Source organism: Heterodontus francisci, chromosome 20 (genome assembly GCF_036365525.1).
Source record: "Heterodontus francisci isolate sHetFra1 chromosome 20, sHetFra1.hap1, whole genome shotgun sequence".
Classification (NCBI taxonomy): Eukaryota; Metazoa; Chordata; class Chondrichthyes; order Heterodontiformes; family Heterodontidae; genus Heterodontus; species Heterodontus francisci.
In genome coordinates this window covers 49,986,831-50,007,620 of record NC_090390.1, presented here as the reverse complement: position 1 = coordinate 50,007,620, position 20,790 = coordinate 49,986,831, and the positions used below count along the sequence as shown (strand labels likewise).

At 44.8% G+C, this 20,790-nt stretch overlaps 1 protein-coding gene across 5 annotated transcripts in view; it reads left to right on the top strand.

Annotated features, from left to right (window-relative positions):
* The window catches only part of ptprea (protein tyrosine phosphatase receptor type Ea), a 308,394-nt gene that overhangs the window by 223,162 nt on the left and 64,442 nt on the right, over positions 1-20,790 (top strand). The gene's annotated exons all lie outside the window — the stretch shown is intronic.

Genomic DNA, 20,790 nt, shown 5'->3' with positions numbered 1-20,790 from the left:
GCCTGAGGATTGGGAGCATTTTAGAATGAAGCAAAGGAGGACCAAGAAACTGATAAAGAAAGAGAAAATAGAACATGAACGTAAACTAGCGAGAAACATAAAAATGAACTGTCAAAGCTGCTATGGGTATGTAAAAAAGAAAAAGATTAACAAAGGCAAATGTGGGCCCATTGCAGGCAGAGACAGGGGAATTTATAATGGGGAATAAGGAAATGGCAGAGAAACTAAACAAATACTTTGTGTTTCTCTTCATGGAGGAAGATACAAAAAACCTCTCCGAAATACTAAAGATCCAAGGGACTAGTGAGAATGAGGAACTGGAAGAAATTAGTATTAATAAAAAAGTAGTACTGGAGTAATTAATGGGACTGAAAGTTGATAAATCCGCTGGACATGGTGATCTATATCCCATAGTGTTGAAGGAGGTGGTTGTAGAGATAATGGATGAATTGGTGATCATATTCCAAAATTCTATCCATTCTGGAGCGGTTCCTGAAGATTGGAAGGTAGCAAATGTAACCCCACTATTTAAGAAAGGAGCGAGAGAGAAAATGGGGAACTACAGACCGGTAGCCTGACATCAGTAGTAGGGAAGATGCTAGAATCTATTATAAAGGATGTGATAACTGGACACTTAGAAAATAATGTTAGGATTGGGCAGCGTCAACATGGATTTATGAAAGGGGAATCATGTTTGACAAACCTGTTGGAGTTTTTTCAGGATGTAACTAGCAGAATAGATAACCAGTTGATGTGGTGTGTTTGGATTTTCAGAAGGCTTTCAATAAGGTCCCACACAAGAGATGAGTAAGCAAGATTAGAGCACATGGGATTGGGGATAATGTACTGACATGGATTGAGAATTGGTTAACGGACAGAAAACAAAGAGTAGGAATAAACGGGTCATTCTCAGGTTGGCTGGCTGTGACTACTGGGGTACTGCAAGAATCAGTGCTTGGGTCCCAGCTATTAACACTCTATATCAATTATTTGGATGTGGGGATCAAATGTAATATTTCCAAGTTTGCTGATGACACAAAACTAGGTGGCAATATGAGATGTAGGAAGAATGCAAAGAGGCTTCATAGGGATTTAGACAGGCTAAGTGAGTGGGCAAGAACATGGCAGATGGAATATAATGTGGAAAAATGTGAAGTTATCCACTTTATTCTGCATTTCTGTTTTTTTCCTACTATTTCTCCAATGGTGAGGGATTGGGTAGTGTTGATGTCCAAAGGAACCTGGGTGTCCTTGTTCATAAGTCACTGAAAGCTAACATGCAGATGCAGCAATCAATTAGGAAAGCAAATGGTATGTGGGCCTTCATTGCAAAAGGATTTTAGTACAGGAGAAAAGTCTTGCTGCAATTGTCCAGAGCCTTACTAAGACCACACTTGGAGTATTGTGTCCAGTTTTGTTCCCTTTACCCAAGGAAGGATATACATGCCAAAGAGGGAGTGCAACAAAGGTTCGCCAGACTGATTTCTGGGATGACAGGATTGTCCTATGAGGAGAGATTGAGGAGCCTAGGCCTACATTCTCTAGAGTTTAGAAGAATGAGAGGTGATCTCATTGAACAATACAAAATTCTTACAGGGCTCAACAGAGTTGATGCAGGAAGGATGTTTCCCCTGGCTGGGGGGGGTGGGGGGGACTAGAACCAGGGGACACGGTCTCAGAATAAGAGGTAGGCCATTTAGGACCGAGATGAGAAGGAATTTCTTCACTCAGAGGGTGGTGAATCTTTGGAATTCTCTACCCCAGAGGTCTGTGGAGGCTCAGTCATTGAGTATGTTCAAGACAGAGATTGATAGATTTCTAGATATTAATAGTATCAAGGGATATGGGGATAGTGCAGGAAAATGGCGTTGAGTTAGATGATCAGCCGTGATCTAGTTAAATGGCGGAGCGGGCTCCAGGAGCTGAATTGCTTACTCCTGTTCCTACTTCCTATGTTCCTATGTACTGAGGTGTCTGACATTCCACAGATCAGCCTCACATTCTGTATATTGCCTGAACCACAGCGTTAGAAGAGCTCCCTCTGTTGAAATAAGTAGTGACCAGACCTAAAGGGACGCTACAGCCTTTGGACGCCCTAGATTTACATAGATAGTACAATTGTATTTTTAAGCCTTGTTCCAAATTCATTTTTATTATTTTAACCGTACTTAAAAAATTAAAGTGTATGATTTTTCTTTAACTGAAATTGAACATAAAACATTCACTTGCAACTTTTGTTTTAAAAAAAAATGTTTAACAGCAGACCATGATGTTGCATGACTTTAAGTTTAAAAAAAGAAATTTTCTTGCAGAAATTCTTCAGATCACTAGTCCAATGGCACTTGGAATTTGCCCTGTATCCGGTGCATTAACAGATGGCAGCTCATTGTCTCTGCCTTGTACCATACGCATTCAGAGAATCAGCTCAATCAGCAGAGACCAGGCATGCATGACTACTCCAATCCTTTCTAACACTTCCTTAAAATATACCGTTTTGTATCAAAATTCTGGCCATTATAATTACAAACATCATAGCAGCATTTCAGAAAGAATTCAAAGAAAGTCAACAAGAATGGTTCTAGATCAATGAGGGACTAAGGAACTCACTGAAGTAATGCCAAGAGGGGCATTGTAGATGCAGTAGTGTTTTGGAGTTTAAGACAAGTCATCTTTAATTGCTTCTGTTTGACACCAGTACTCTGGTTCTTGTATTGCATGGAAATTGTATATCTACAGTCATGACATTCTCTCCACTTATTTTAATGGGTTAAACATCGTGGGCTGTCCAAAGGTAGATTCCCTTTATGTGCCCCTCCCCACCCCATGCAGCAAGGACTGCAGAAGCAGAATGTTCTCTCCAAAGTGTCCACTGATTTAAAAATTGGTTATTCAGTTTCAAGTCAAAAACATAGTGGGCCTTAAATTCTAGGACCAGGGAGGGGAGGAAAACAGCACATTCTCAGCGGGGCAGTCACATAATTTACCTCTGAATCAGCAGGGTAAGTGAGTGAGGTGATTCTCGTTCCCTCCTCTCCAACATACTCTGCAGATATGTGCTTGCGTCTCAGGATGTTTCAAGGTTACTCCAGGCGCTGCAACCACTCCGCTTTCTTTAGGCCCAACGAAAGCCGCTCAGCTAAAAGCTGGTGTGTGGCTATACAGGGCCTTCCAAATGACTCAAGAATGCTGCCCAGAATGGATTGATTGTCTTTAGAAGGCAGGCTTGATATTGTTTAGGGTGCAATACTAACTGTCCAATAAGGGCCTCTAGCTCCCCTCTCTGTGGAGCAGGTTTCCACCAGATTGTTGAGATGGCACCACTACTGCAATTGTAGAGACACAGACCAACAATTTACCCCACCACTGAAATGACCCCAACCTTGGGAATGGGGATAAGTGACACATAGGCTTGCCAACTCTCTCTCATTGTCCTGGAGTCTCCAATAATTGATCAGATCTAAGCTCTGCAGTTATGCCACATCCAGTCGTGAATGGTGGTGGACAATTAAACAACGAACTGGAGGAGGTGGCTCCACAAATATCCCCATCCTTAATGATGGGGGAGCCCAGCACATCAATGCAAAAGATATGGCTGAAGCATTTGCAACAATCTTCAGCCAGAGGTGCCGGGTGGATGATCCATCTCGGCCTCCTCCTGATGTCCCCAGCATCACAGATGCAAGTCTTCAGCCAATTAGATTCACTCCATGTGAAACAACTGAACGCATTGGCTGCTGCAAAGGCTATGGGCCCTGACAACATTCCGGCAACAGCACTGAAGACCTGTGCTCCAGAACTTGCCATGCCACTAGCCAAGCTGTTCCAGTACAGCTACAACATTGGCATCTACCTGACAATGTGGAAAATTGCCCAGGTATGTCCTGTACACAAAAAGCAGGACAAGTCCAACCCGGCCAATTACAGCCCCATCAGTCTACTCTCAATCATCAGTAAAGTTATGGAAGGTGTCATCAACAGTGCTATCAAGCAGCACTTGCTTAGCAATAACCTGCTCAGTGATTCTCAGTTTGGGTTCTGCCAGGGCCACTCAGCTCCTGACCTCATTACAGTCTTGGTTCAAACATGGACAAAAGAGCTGAACTCAAGAGGTGAGGTGAGAGTGACTGCCCTTCACATCAAGGCAGCATTTGACCGAGTATGGCATCAAGGAACCCTAGCAAAACTGAAGTCAATGGGAATCAGTGGGAAATCTTTCCGCTGGTTGGAGTCGTACCTTGCGCAAAGGAAGATGGTTGTGGATGTTGGAGGTCAATCATCTCAGCTCCAGGACATCACTGCAGGAGTTCCTCAGGGTAGTGTCCTAGGCCCAACCATCTTCAGCTGCTTCATCAATGACTTTCTGTCCATCATAAGGTCAAAAGTGGGGATGTTTGCTGATGATTGCACAATGTTCAGCACCATTCACAACTCCTCAGATACTGAAGCAGTCCATGTAGAAATGCAGCAAAACCTGGACAATATCCAGGCTTGGGCTGATAAGTGGCAAGTAACATTCACGCCACACAAGTGCCAGGCAATGACCATCTCCAACAAGAGAGAATCTAACCATCTCCCCTTGACATTCAATGGCATTACCATCGCTGAATCCCCCACTATCAACATCCTGGGGGTTACCATCGACCAGAAACAGAACTGGAGTAGCCATATAAATACCGTGGCTACAAGAGCAGGTCAGAGGCTAGGAATCCTGTGGCGCATAACTCACTTCCAAACTCCCCAAAGCCTGTCCACCATCTACAAGGCACAAGTGTGATGGAATACTCTCCACTTGCCTGGATGGATACAGCTCCAACTACACTCAAGAAGCTCAACACCATCCAGAACAAAGCAGCTCGCTTGATTGGCACACCATCCACAAACATTCAGTCCATCCAGCACTGATGCACAGTGGCAACAGTGTGTACCATCTACAAGATGCACTGCAACAACGCATCATGGCTCCTTTGACAGCACCTTCCAAACCCATGACCTCTACCACCTAGAAGGACAAGGGCAGCCGATGCAGGGGAACACCACCACCTGCAAGTTCCCCTCTAAGCCACACACCATCCTGACTTGTATCTATATCGCTGTTCCTTTACTGTCGCTAGTTCAAAATCCTGGAACTCCCTTTCTAACAGCACTGTGTTGGTAAACCTACCCCACATGGACTGCAGCTGTTCATGAAGGCAGCTCACCACCACCTTCTCGAGGGCAATTAGGGATGGGCAATAAATGCTTGCCTAGCCAGTGACGTCCACATCCCATGATCGAATAAAAAAAAATTGAAAGTTAATCTGAGGACTGCTGGGAGCAACCCTGGAGCAAAATAATCAGGACATATTAAAAATTGTGTGCTTTTTAAAATTTTCTTTGTACACTCTCTGTTTATTAGTTGTAAACAAAAAAATTGGCAATGGGAAAAAGGGCTGTTTGACTGAAGTTAAGAATCATCCAATTGGGTAACAAAGATTCTGTTTGCTTCCCAATAGGCTGTGGGAAGGCAGTGTGTGGCTATGATAGACGTGTTGGTTGACCAGTGGTAGAGGCAGGGGAGTCATGAGGTGATATGATGAAACCTTCAGCTGGAGTTGACAACCCTAGGTACACACCCACGCCTTTCAGGTATCAGTGGAGCAAGGACACTGGAATTTCAGGGCCAATATGTTCAGTGTGAGCTGATGATGAATTGATTCAACCTTTTGCACAGCGAGGGATTTTCCAAGTGATGTATAGTGTCAGTCATTCTACTCATTTGTGGCAAGGAGTGTGGAGTCCTTTTATTTTAACAGTTCATTGGTCTTGAGGTTTTAAGGTCAGATTTTCCTCAATCACAGCCACTCCACACCGCCCCCCCCCTCCCCCTCCACCACCACACAGCACTCAACAGGAGCCACACTTCTGGCAGGGTCTCGCACTAGTGGAAATCAGGAAATCAAGGCCTGGTTGCAGGCCTCTAATTCCATCCCAGGAGACTACTGGCATTTAACAAATAGCCCTATGAGAAAGTCTTTGGCCTGCCCTGGGACTCCAGTGAACCTGCAGGAGTTCTGGCAAGGCCAAGGTGCGATATTCTTTTGGTGCCCATTAAACCAACAAACAGGGAAATGAGGCTGGGACACCTCTCCCACCTCACTGGCATGCCTCAGACTGGTCTGCTTCAGACCAAGCTCCACTCTCCCCTCCTCCCAGAAAAGCCCCCAAAAATCCGAAGGCAATGTAAAATGGATAGAAGCTCTGTCATTTTTCTTTTGACCTTTGCAGCTGGAAAACAGAGCATTTACAAGCTCAAATCTCAGGAAGATCCACCCTTTGAAGTTTTATCAGGTTTCTTCCTAATTTTGGATTCATCCTTCACAAGGTTATGATCAGATTTAATTGGATTAAACCCAAAAGACTGATAATTTGCACATTAATCGTATATTTTTACTACATCTCTGTTTTTCTCATTCTCTCTTTCCCTTCGTGCTTCTTATTAAGCTATATTAGTCCGTTTTCCTATTTTAAGTCTTGCAGTTGTTTGCCTGTTTTTTAAAAAAGATCTAGTCAAGAGCAAACACATAACTTGATCCCAGGGTCAATTACCCCTTTAGTTGCCCACCAGGAGGAACCACCTTGCCTCTGATTGTCCTCTCCCTTCTTAGGATATGCCACAGTCTCTGCTCTACATTTCCCTGCTGAACACAGCACAGATCGGGAACTGCGTGGAGTGGGACTCAAACCCACATCTCCTCTGTGGCACTGACACTGCACCAGTCCAACTGTTCAACCTTTCTAAGTAAGTGTTTTCCTGTTTCTGCCTCTGGGTACTGCCTGTGTGGAGTTTGCAAGTTCTCCCTGTGTCTGCGTGGGTTTCCTCCGGGTGCTCCGGTTTCCTCCCACAAGCCAAAAGACTTGCAGGTTGGTAGGTAAATTGGCCATTATAAATTGCCCCTAGTATAGGTAGGTGGTAGGGAAATATAGGGACAGGTGGGGATGTGGTAGGAATATGGGATTAGTGTAGGATTAGTATAAATGGGTGGTTGATGGTCGGCACAGACTCGGTGGGCCGAAGGGCCTGTTTCAGTGCTGTATCTCTAAACTAAACTAAATCCTGCAACTCCTGTAACTGACTTCACATCCTACCTCCTTTAATGCCTTGCAGTGATTTTGAGTTCCCAGCATGGCTTCACATCCTGCCTGTCTCACAAGTCTGCCTCCAGTTCCTCCCTCACCCACTGTCCGCCCCCCCCGTTCTCAATATGTTCCCAATATTGTTTGACTCCATTCCCTACCCAGTTTTGCAATGCTGATGTGTTTCTATTTTGCTAAACATCAGCATATTTCAATGCTGTCTTAATGCTCTGTCTTCCACTGGACAAGTTGGGATAGATTCATCTTCTACTAACTCTATCTTGCTCCACCTCACTGTGAGAAGGAGTAATGCTGAATCCTGGAAACAACTCAGAAACCAAGGAAGCGAGCCATAGAATTTAGCAGGATGGATAAAGGGGACACATGATGGGAACTCCAAATCACTGCAAGGCATTAAAGGAGGAAAAAAAGAGCTGAAAGAACATAGTAAATTCCATCAAAATAGCAAAGCTTTGCTGAATCAACCGAGTCAGTTCAGATCAGGTCACGACCTAAAGAAGTGCAGAACTCATGATACTCTTTAGATTTCAGGGTCTGAGTCAATGTTTTAATCATTTGTCTTGAACTGATGTCTGATATTAAAATAATTTTCCTTTGTAACAGAAATGGTTTCACTTTCAAAGACCTCCACTTAATTTGTGAACATAAAAACTACAAATTTGTCTTCTCCCCCGATGGGGAAAAGGTCCAGACATCCAAAACACTTCTCATCTTGATACAATCCTATAACATATATTGGCCCAGATTTTGTGTTAATAATGATGAGGCTAGCAACGTTCACTGTTATTATGGTGTAAATTGGACAGCAACCTCTGGACTATGCACATAGTTAAACATGGAAATCCAGAACTTATGACTCAACTTACCTTGCTGCTCCACAGGCTGTGTATAAGAGTACCTCACCAAAAGACTCGGCATTCAAAGACAAGAAAAGGCCTGAGGTTGGGATACTTACTCAACACAGCAGAAAATGATAGGGCTCATGTATTCAGATGTAGGTCTAATTTTAACAGCGTGGTAAGTGATGTTTACTGCCAAACAACCCCTCTGGCTCTGAAAATTAAATTTTGCAGGTGTGGATTCTCATTCCTTCAGATATTAATTGGAGATTTTTTTTTAACTTTCTCTATTTGTTTCTTTTAGGAGTTGGATTTTGTGCTGGAGGTGGGGCTCCCAGCACTGGGCCAAAAAGGCAGCAGAAAGCCTGCCTCTGCTTGTTCTGCACTTTCCCACCCCCCACCACCGCCCCCCCACCAAAGCGATCCTCTTCTTTTTTGGGGGGCGGGGGAAGGTTTGAGGGAGTGATCGTGCAGTAGAGGGGGAGGGGTGGCCCAGGGATAAAGTAGTTTCCAGCGGGGGTCCTCCGTGGGCCACAACGAGAGACCCTCCCCCGCCCAAAGCCCACAGGAAGTGTGCCTCGTGTTACAAGGTGACCACCCTGCGTGGCAGAGGCTCCCCCACCACTGGTAAGATCCCAGCAGCGGCAGGAAGAGGCCCTTAATTGGCCATTAATAGGCCACTTAAGGACCTCTGGGTGGGAAGACCATCGTCGGCCTATCCTGACCCCAATAAGATAACTTGGCGATGGGCACCTCCGCCCCCACCATCCATCGCGATACTCCATGCCCGCCCCCCCGTCCACCTCCGACCCAGCCTCAGGGGAGCTTATAAAATCCCGGCTTATATCTTTCTCTCTCTTAATCCCATTTGTGTTTCATTTCGCTTTCTGTACATGATTTATATCTAATTTATACTTCCTGCTTTAAACTTCCTGGTGTAGACTCTGAGAGCTGTATTTTCAAAGGGCTGCGGAAGTAGGACTGGAGGCAGACAGGCCTACAATTTCCCAACACTTGCCGGCATGCCAGTTTATCAAGCGTGTTCCTGCCTCCAGGCTATTTTTGAAGATGCGAGTTCAGGGGGGAGATGTGGCTACCCGCCCACAAGTAACTAATTAGGTATCCTTAAAGGTCTATTGTCAGGGGTCTGTTAGCTCAGTTGGTTAGAATGTAGTGCAGAATAACAGCATCAGTGTGGGTTCGATCCCCATACTGGCTGAGATAGTTCTCGAGGCCTGCCTCCTAACCTTGCCCCATAGTAATATCATGGCATAAGCCATGATGAGCAACCCTTGGACAGTGAGAATGCTACAGTGAGAGTGAAAGGAAGGCCTATTAGGGCCACTCTGCTAATGCCGAATGGACTTTTCAAGTCGGCATGAGAGACCCCGCTGAGGCTGAAACTTGGCCGAGGGATCGAGGCAACCTCCTGGTGGCAGACAGAATTTCCATCACTCCTTCGTTAAAATTAACCTCCACTGCAGCCTCAGTAATCATAGGGCCACAGCTGCAGTTGTGATGACAGCCTAGCAGTTGTAGTCTCTTTGAATATTAAAGTTCTAAAAGTCTTCAGAGGGTACCTCCGTCCTGAGATGCCCTCTCTTCATCCCACCTATATCGGCAGCTGCCACCTCTGAGAGAGCGGCTGCCAATCTTTCAGTGCTGGAGGGTTTACTATTGACCCTCCAACCTCAGGAGCCTGCCCACTGTCCTTAATTAGATGGTGAGCGTACATCCTGGCCACTAACTGGTCTGCTCGTTAAAAATGGCGTCAGGCACTGACGGAACGCGGGCTCGGAACCCAAAAATGCACCAGTCGGGGTCCTGACCCTGGAACGAAAATTCAGCCCTGCGAGTCTCAGTGCAAATTCTTCATTCTGATTAGTTGATAGCCTTCCTGTTTCTTGCCCTGTTCACAGACGCCACAAATAGCCTGTAGAGCGTGTCTCACTGAATCAGACGCCCAGAACAAGTCTCTGCTCAAAAGCCTGTGGAAACTTTGGGGCAACTATCAGTGTGGTGCATGGCGACACCATTCCATCACTGCAGACCACAAAATCTGTTCCAAGTATTACGCCAGTGTGTTTTGTTGAATGATAATTTTCTTTAATCCACTGACTGTAGATCTGAATTTATATTTTTTTAAAAAGACATTTAAAAAAGAAAAGCTACAAGGATGACTTTGCTGGCTGCTTAAGATAGCCACTTAATTTTTTTATATTTTTTGCTAGCTTTATCTTCATATTCCATCCTCCCTTTCTTTATCAGTTTCTTCGTCCTCCTTTGCTGTATTCTAAAATTCTCCCAATCCTCAGGTTTACTACTATTTCTGGCAACTTTATAGGCCTTTTCTTTTAATCTTATACAATCCTTAACTTCCTTTGTTATCACAGTTGACTGCCTTTACTTTTGGGGTTTTTGTGCCTTGACAGAATGTATAGTTGCTGTAAACTATGTAATATTTCTTTAAAGACTATCCATTGCCTATGTACTGTCATATCTTTTAATGTATTTTCCCAATCCACCTCAGCCAGTTTGCCCCTCATACCTTCATAATTTCCATTTTTCAAATTTAACATCCCGGCTTCAGATTGAACTACCTCACTTTTAAAACATCATGTAAAATTCTATCATATTATGATCACTCATCCCTAAAGGTTCTTTTACAGCAAGATTATTAATTAGCCCTTTCTCATTACATAAAACTAGATCTAAAAATAGCCTGTTCTCTAATAGGTTCCTCAATATACTGCTCTAGAAAACCATCCCTAACACACACCAGAAACCCGTCCTCCAAAGCATTAGTGCTCATTAGGTTTACCCAGTCTATATGCAGATTGAAGTTACCCATGATTACTGTATTCCCATGCCACATGCTTCTTTAATCTCCTGATTGATTACATGCCCCACACTACCACTACTGTTTGGTGGCCTATAAACAACTCGTATCAATGTTTGCTGCCACTTGCTGTTTCTTAGCTCCACCCAAACAGATTCCACATTTTGTTCTTCCGATGTGAGATCCTCCCTTACTGATGTACTGATCCATGCCTTATTATCAGCGCAACACCACCATCTTTCCGTTTTTGCATCTCCTTCCTAAATGTCGAATACCCTTGAATATTCAGTTCCCAGTCTTGGTCACCCTGTAGCCACGTTTCTGTTATGGCAATTAGATCATACCCATTTACCTCTATTTGTGCCTTTAAATCATCTACCTTGTTGTGAATGCTGCGTGCATTCAGGTAGAGCGCCCTTAACCTTGTCTTCATGACATTATTCTGCATTCTAAGCCTAATTGATGCTCGCCTTTGTTTTGACTGCCTTCTGATGTCACTTGCTACTTTTCTACCTCTTGTTACCAGCTTTACTTCCTTCTAATTTGAGCTACGCCGCAGGTTCCCATCTCCTTGACGAGCCAGTTTAAACCGTCCCCAACAGCACTAGCATATCTCCCTGCGCGGATATTAGTTCTAGTCCTGTTAAGGTGTAGCCCGTCCATTTTGTACAGGTCCCACTTGCCCCAGAACTGGTTCCAATGCCTCAGAAATCTGATGCCCTCCCTTCTACACCAATTTTCCAGCCATGTGTGCAATTGATCAATCCTCCTATTCTTATGCCCACGAGCACGTAGCACTGGGAGTAATCCTGAGATTGCTGCTTTGGAGGTCCTGCTTTTTAATTTCCTTCCTAACTCCCTAAAATCTGCTTTTAGCGTCTCATTCCTCTTCCTACCTATGTCATTGGTACCAATGTGGACCACGACCTCTGGCTGTTCACCCTCCTCCAGAAGGATGTCCTGCAGCCACTCCATGACATCCTTGACCTTGGCACCAGGGAGACCATCCTGGAGTCATGCTTGGTGCTGCAGAAACATCTGTCTGTATTTAAGCAGTTTGGATCCTGAATCCAGGACATCCCAGCAACAAAATATCCTTATCAATCCCACTGCACATCCCTACTGAGAGAGACACAGGTTGATATAAAACGAAAGATTGAAGCATGGCACTACCTGCTCCCAGATGCACAAGTGACCCAGTCTATCTTTGAACTCAGTGGTTCTTCAGGTTTGACTTACGTTTCAGTGTTTTTCTTTCTTCACCAACATTTTATATCTCTAGGCTTTTCTCTGTTCAAAATACTGATAGCCTAATGCCTTAGGTTGTTGATCACTGTTTTTAATGTCACTATTTTCTATTTGTTTTTCATTTTGTGCTGGGAGCAGTGTGATCGTATTTACTCAGCTTATAAAAAGGCTGCTTGTTTTGCATGCATTCTATGGTCCAACAATTTTCTTCCTTCCTCTCCTGTCAAGAAGAAATTGACTCCTTGCTGGGGCACAGTTCCATAAGTTATGGAACATTGTTTCAGTTGCGATTCAGTGCCGTTTTCTGTCCTAATTTTGCTGTCCAGGCAAAGGAACAGAATTCAAGTACTAACTTCAAAGAACAGTACAGCACAGGAACAGGCCATTCGGCCCTCCAAGCCTGCGCTGATCTTGATGCCTGCCGAAACTAACACCTTCTGCACTTCCAGGGCCCATATCCCTCCATTCCCTTCCTATTCATATATTTGTCAAGATGTCTCTTAAACGTCGCTATCGTATCTGCTTCCACCACCTCCCCTGGCAGCAAGTTCCAGGCACTCACCACCCTCTGTGTAAAAAACTTGCCTCGCACATCCCCTCTAAACTTTGCCCCTCGCACCTTAAACCTATGTCCCCTAGTAACTGACTCTTCCACCCTGGGAAAAAGCTTCTGACTATCCACTCTGTCCATGCCGCTCATAACTTTGTAAACCTCTATCATGTCGCCCCTCCACCTCCGTCGTTCCAGTGAAAACAATCCGAGTTTTTCCAACCTCTCCTCATAGCTAATGCCCTCCAGACCAGTCAACATCCTGGTAAACCTCCTCTGTACCCTCTCCAAAGCCTCCACGTCCTTCTGGTAGTGTGGCGATCAGAATTGCACGCAATATTCTTAGTGTGGCCTAACTAAGGTTCTGTACAGCTGCAACATGACTTGCCAATTTTTATACTCTATGCCCTGACCGATGAAGGCAAGCATGCCGTATGCCTTCTTGACTACCTTATCCACCTGCGTTGCCACTTCCACAGAAGCGCCTATCTGTGCCCCTGACTATAGAGTCCCCTATAACTATTGCTCTTCTGCGCTTTGTCCCTCCCTGCTGAACAACAGTGCCAACCGTGGTGCCACTGCTCTGGCTGCTGCTGTTTTCCCCTGGTAGGCCATCCCCTCCAACAGTATCCAAAACGGTATACTTGTTAGAGAGGGGGATAGCCACAGGGGATTCTTGCACTGACTGCCTGCCCCTTCTAGTGGTCACCCATCTATCTGCCTGCACCTTGGGTGTAACCACTTCTCTAAAACTCCTCTCTGTGACGCTCTCTGCCACCTGCATGCTCCTAAGTGCATCCAGTTGCCGCTCCAACCGATCCATGCGGTCTGTGAGGAGCTGCAACTGGGTACACTTCCTGCAGATGTAGTCGCCCGGAATGCTGGAAGCGTCACGGACTTCCCACATCTCACAGGTGAAGCACTTCACCCCTCTAACTGTCATTTCTAGCACTAATTAGTTAATTGATATAAAATAAATAAATACTTATTAAATCCTCACTAAATTATGATACACTTCACTATATGGTCCCTAGTCCTAGATTTCTACAATAAATACTAAATGCTAACTAAATACAGTAATCTCCTCCCTCTGGTTTAGTTACTCTACTTATTAATTAGTTAATTAGTGTTTAATCAATTTTTATCAGTTTTATTTTCAAATTCGGTACAGATTCCCTACCAGCCAATCAGGTCACAGCTTTCCTGTGATGTCATTAGAACATTAGAACATTACATTAGAACATTACAGCGCAGTACAGGCCCTTCGGCCCTCGATGTTGCGCCGACCTGTGAAACCATCTGACCTACACTATTCCACTTTTTCAGTTTTTTTTTCCCACCCTGCTGAAGCTGCCGAATCGCTAGGTAAGTACTTTATACTGAAACTTACCTTCCTAGCTGCCCCCTGGCTCGCACTCTCACTGCTCCCGCTGTTCAAAAAGAAGCTGCTGAATCGCTAGGTAAGTACTTTATAGTGAAACTTACCTTCCCAGCTGCCCCCTTGCTCGCACTCTCACTGCTACCGCTGTTCAAAAAGAAGCTGCCGAATCGCTAGGTAAGTAATTTATACTGAAACTTACCTTCCCAGCTGCCCCCTGGCTCGCACTCTCACTGCTCCCGCTGTTCAAAAAGAAGCTGCCGAATCGCTAGGTAAGTACTTTATACTGAAACTTACCTTCCCAGCTGCCCCCTTGCTCGCACTCTCACTGCTGCCGCTGTTCAAAAAAAAAAGCACACAGCAAATGAAAGAATCTTGTTAAAATAGTGTCCTTGACCCTATAAACATAGATATTTGTGCTATTTTAATGCTAGCAGCAACCCCAAAATGGTTAACCACCCGTGTTGAAATAATGCTGATGAGGAAATTTAGGCCGTGCTTGCTTTCTTTTGGTGGGGTGATGACTGACCTCCATTTGGCCACAGTAGCATGCTTGCAATTAAGAGCTCACGGGGACATTGCAGATGCAGACTTATATCCCATGATTCCTGAAACTGACCGTCAAGCAACACAACAGACATGCTGACTTTCAAAAAGGAAACCTTGTTGCAGTGCCAATTATCTACCATTAGATGTCATCTGTGCACTTTGTAAATTCTGTAGTGTAACGTGGAATGGAGTAATGCTTGTGGATTAGGGCTCGACATATATTAAAAGTGAAGAGAAATTGTTCACGTTTTCTGCGCAGACACCCACTTACCAAGTTGCATCAGTACAATTTGACACCAGTAATGTAGCTTAAGGTCTCTTGTGGCAGTGAAGATTATTGCATGAACATGCTTGTTTTTTTTGGACTGAATCCCTGTGTAATTGACGTTCTCAATTGCTGCAATAATCAAAATTTGTTTTTCAATTTATTATTGATTGTGTGGTTGAAATTCCCATAGGCTGCTTCAGCAAAGGCCAGCACTGAAAAATGGGTGCACAGGCTTTATATGATTCTGGAGATGCTGTGTATAGAATTGGAATGGCATGGTGCAGTGGGTCAGAATGCTGACCTTTCACCTCTCCAGGCCAGGAAAAATGGATTTAAATCTCCAGGATCCTAAGACTGTGTCACTGATGAGAGGTGGTAACTTTGATTAATGTGGAAATTTAAGTTTTATAAGGAATCTTTAATGCTGATGCAATTGACACAACAGAAGAAGTCCTATTCCTCATTTATGTTGTCCACTATATTGATGGAGACTATTTTCTATTTCACTCCCTATAAAAGAAAAATATAAGTGGATGGTGATTGTGTGGTGACATGATGTGAACAGATCGTTGGTTTGTTACTCATGCTGTCTGATATTTTTTCAGTGGTGGTAATGTTCTTCATGTATCAATAGCAAACAAATCCCATCCAAAATTTACCATAAATTTTACCTGTGCTATACAGGTAATTACAGTGTTTTGTCATTTACTAAACTATTTTAATCCTGTCAGTTGACTGTAAAGCATCATAGTATTTATTATATTATCTTCAATTGCTAATGACCAGAAGGAGAGCTAATGGTGTCTGCAGTTATTTTTAACTGCCCATGTGATGGATTTAATTGAAGAGAAATGTCATTTGCCAGATATTTGGCTGCTTTGATTTCTTTAAAACTTATTTTACACTCTTGAGAAGGTGCTGCTGTTCTGAAATATGTGGAATATTTCTGAGGAGCCTATAATCTGATCTAATGAGAATTAGCTGCTCATCTCTAATCATGTGCTGATGCTTTTGCATTATGACATAGATATGTACATGGGTATTACTATTAATAGATATGGAATGCCAATTGGATTGTAATTGCCTGTGTTCAGAGAATGTCATAACATAAGAATGTTCAACTTTTGGAGCTGACAGCTGGGTTTGCATGTCAAAACTAGTGAGTGGGCTGCGTATGATTGTAGAGAGGTGAGTCTCAGTAGAGCAATTGAGAAAATAGAGAAAAATGCTTTGAACTAATCTGAGGACATGAAAGACTTTTTAAAAATGCAAGCTCTTTCTTTTGTTCCTTTCCCCATAGACAAAAAATGAAGACACCCAACCTAAAAATGTGAGAACCCCCTTAGGTTGTTCAATGGCAAGCATTTCATAACTCTCCATCCACAAAAAAGGAAGGTCGCATACATAAAAATGTTAGAATCCCTTAAACACTAAAATTTCTATTCCTCTAGGTTACCAGGCATCTTGGGCATTTTTCTGATTCTATTTCTGAGTTCATGGTTAATATGCAAATAGTGATATAGAAACATCGGAACTGGAGTAGTCCGTTCAGCCCCCCTAACCTGTTCCAACATTCAATGAGATTATAGCTGATCTGCATCCTAACTCCATTTACCCGCCTTGGCTCCATATTCCTCAATATCATTGGCGAGCAAAAGTCTATTGATCTCAGATTGAAAATGATTAATTGAGCTAGCATCTGTTGCATTTTGTAAGAGAGAGTTCCACACTTCTACTACCCTTTGTATGACGAAGTGCTTCCTAACTTTTCTGCTGAATGGCCTGGCTCTGATTTTAAGGTTAAGTCACCTTATGCTAGACTCTCACCAGCAGAAAAATGTCCTTTCAGCATGCTGTGAGACAGACCAAATCCTTTGTTTGGATGGTGAAATATCATTGATATAAATGATGAACAAGAGTTGGCTGGGAGCAGAACCCTTGAAATGCTTGCCATTGAACAAAATTTTGTAGCAATTGCACTGCCCTCTCTTATGAAAAAAGTGAACCCTGCCAAAAGATTTGATGTCCGTGGAATAAGCTGACTAGGGATATAAAGCTGGGAGGTGGCGTATGATAGCCCATTGTCTCAGATCTTGTCAAAAGCCTTTTCTACAACTAGGAGCATCACCAATGTGCACTCTTCTGGTTAAAGTTTTGGAGGATGTGCTCCTACTTCCTGCCCTGAACCTGCTTGGTCTGTAGAAGTCAATGCCCTTAAGATGATGTTAGAAATGTTATGTGATGACTTCCTCCAAATGTTTTCCCAGATACATAGCCATGTTTGTGGACCATTGTAACCATAACTGATTTCCACCATCTCGGGAGGCAGCCCAACACTAATGTCTTGGTAAAGGTCTTAACTGTCGTGTTCATCATCACATCGGATGTTTCAAGGAGCATATATTTAGTGATGTCATCTTCTCCTGGGCCTTTCCCTTGCATGTTTTATAATCTCAAGCAGAATTCTGCAGCAGTAATTGGCTGGGCCTTATCAGTTGCATTGTTCTTCAGTGTATTGTCTTCACGATTACTGGCAGGAGCGATACTCAAAGATTGAAAAATGTTCTGGTTCTATATTCCTTTTCCCAGCTTTTGTCAAATTCCCTGTGATTTGGTTTGTTGTGTACAGTGCAGAGATGATCATGAAAGATGGAATGAGAAATTTGCTGGTAACATTGGAAGTTTGCTAAGGATGGCCCAGGGCTTTTTAGCCTTTTTCACATTCTTTTTATATCTAGTATTCTTGAAGTTGTAGCAGCCATTTTTGGCCGGTGTGTGGATTTCAGTGTCATGCAGCTGAACACTGCCCCATAAGCCTCCCCATGGCTTAATCTTGCTAAGATCTGCCATCTACTGCAGGCCCACAGACAGTGCAACGTGGCTTCGTCCTTGCCTTGAGCAAGTACATCCGCTGGAGTCTCAGACTTCTATTCCATTGTTTAGAATCAAATATTTAAATTCCTCGAATCTGGAGAACTGGCAATGGCATTTCCTGATTCAAGCAAAAAGATTGGTCTAAATCCACCAATCAAGGAGTATCTGCTTCTCTTACTCCAGGCCTGATAAATTTGAGACTGTTGCTGAGCCAGGGTTGAAATTAGCTTTGTGTACAAGCATGTAAAAAAAAAGAACTGCCAGAGGCTTCACAGGCCAGATTAAAAGGAGATCATCAGCTGACTCAGGCCAACAGTCTATGGGGGGAACTTTATGCTCTCCTCCGCGGTGGGTTTTGATGCAGGGAGAGCATAAAATTGGGTGAGATGGTGGCAGGGGTGCAGATCCCACCACCCTCCCGCCTCTGGTGAAAGTAAGTCCAGGGTGGGAAGGCCTGTTAACGACCTTTCTGCCCCGCTGCCAATTGAGACCCTTAACCGGGCAATTAATGCCCAATTAAGTGCCTCATCCCACCGCCACCACAATTAACTGAGCGGCCGGTGGCCCTGTCACCGCACGGGAAGCACGGCAGGACAAAACCCGTTCCTTTGAACGAGGAACCCAGCATCAGGAGGGCCGCTGAGAGCCGCCCCCTGCCTTTGTTGCCAACCCTCCCCTCCCTCATGACTCCCACCCTGCGAGACCCGTGCTGCCCTGACCAACCTGTGACCTGGGTCCAGCGCCGCTCCTGGGACTCGGGTGGGTGCCCCACCAGCAGCAGCCAGTGCCTCCGTGGTGGCGCTGCTCAGTTAGAGAGCTGCCAGCCTCTTCCGTCGCAGGGGTCCTTGACCCCATGGAAGGCCCACCACTGACTAGTTAAGTGTCTAATTGGCACTTGATTTGGTGGGCCTCCCACATAAGGGGTGACGTGGGGGTCTCGGCGTCACTTTTGCCAGATGTCGAGACTCCCAGTCTATGTGTTGGACACTCCAGGCTGAATTTTCGCCACATAAGTGGGAAACAGGAACTGGGTTTTCTTCGGGTCAGAAACCTGCCTCCGGGGAAAACTGATTAAAGTTAAGGTTTTGCCCCACATCTCTTAATACCTTGGGCTAACAAAAATCTATCAGTCTCAGTTTTAAAATTTATAGTTGATCGAGCATCAATTGGCATTTGTGGAAGAGAGTTCCAAACTTCTATCACCCTTTGTGTGAAGAAGTTTCATGATTTCACTCCTGAATGGTCTGGCTTTAATTTTTAGACCTGTTCCTTGACTCCCCAGCTAGTGGAAATAGTGGGCTGAATTTTTCTACTGAGGGTGAGATCCCACTACCGGGGCCAAAAGCAGGAGGCGACCCATCATCAGGTGGCGGCAGGATCTGGGGAGACATCTTCCCAGTGGTGGCCAATTAAGTGTCCACCTCCGGGGCTGCCATCTCTATTAAGAATGGTGCCCTGCCCCCAAGAGCTGCCGACCCAATCAGAGGGCCAGCAGCTGAGCAGCATCAGCGGTGCCATTGCTCGTGGTGGCCATTGCTGAGACTGCAGCTGTGAGGAGAGGGTGCCTCAGTGGCCGAGGTACCCTCAAAGAAGCGTAAGTGTGATCAGGGTGGGAGGGCTCTGAAGGCAAGTGATACTGTTGCTGCAGGGGCAGTGATTGCTTCTGGGGGGGCCCCTCTCTGGGGCATGAAGTGCCCAAAAAGGAGGGCTGCCCTGCTTCTGAAGCCTGCTGGGAGGCCAAATATTTTTAATGGACGGTCTCCACACGTGGCGGAAGATCCCCGCCCCCATCCCCCACCCTGGCGTGGGCAAAATGCCCACAGAGGCAGGAATTGGCCCTGAACTGGCCACTTAAGTGGCTCAATTGAGCTCCCAGCAGGTGGCCAACTGCCACCTTTCCCATCGCTGGCAAAATGGCATGGCAACAGGATGATGTCAGGCAACACCCCCAATGCCTTCCCGTGGCATTTTGCCAACCTTCCCGCCTCCCAAACCATCCCTGGTAAAATTCCGGCCAGTTTCTCTCTATCTACCCTGTCTGTTCCCCTTAAAATCTTGAAAACTTCAATCAAATCATCCCTTAATGCCCTGAATTCTGGGGAATACAACCCCAGATTATTTAATCTCTCCTCGCAGCTTAACCCTTGGAGTTTAGGTAACATTTTTAAAACTACACTGCCCTTCCTCCAAGGCCAATATATCCTTCCTAAGATGTGGTTCCCAGAACTGCTGACAGTACTCCAGATGTGGTCTGACCAGGGCTTTCTGTAGCTGAAGCATGGCTTCTATCCCTTGTATTCTAGTACTCTAGATATAAAGACCAGCATTCCATTAGTCATATTTCTGTACCTTTTTAGAACATTACAGCGCAGTACAGGCCCTTCGGCCCTCGATGTTGCGCCGACCTGTGAAACCATCTGACCTACACTATTCCATTTTCAAATGTTCATTACATTTTAATGATCTGTGTACCTGGACCCCCAAGTCTCTTGGGACCGCCACTCTTTCTAGCTTTTCACCATTTAGAAAGTACTGTTCTATCCTTTTTAGGTCCAAAGTGGATGACCTCACATTTGCCTACATTGAAATCCATTTCCACAGGTTTGCCCATTCAATATCTCTTTGTAATTTTATGCTTCCATCTAGAGTCATAGGGCTGAATTTTAGTAGCGTGCCGCAAATCGCGGTGGCGTGCTTTGAAATCAGCAGCCCGCCCGCGTGAAGTGGCAGCTGCAGAACACCCGCAATATTTCACACGGGCACTCATTTAAATAGACGGTGCGGAATGCCCACCCCGGATGACATAGAGGGGGCAACCGCATCCGGCACCACCGCGCAGGCGCAATGCCATTTTCAAAGGGCTTCAGGCCTTCAATCTCATTTCAATAATTAAAGATGCTGCTTCACCAGAACCTGCAGAACATCTTTATTTCAACTTAGATTTCCTTCTCCCACACATTCCCCAATGAGTCCTCATGTTAGTGACATATTCACCCCAAAAAAGCACCTTTTCATTTTGTGAACTTTCCCCCCTAACTTCAGAATCTTTGACCCTCAACCTCTTCCCATCATCCCCACAACCAATTCCAATAGTTCTCCCCTCTCCCCCCA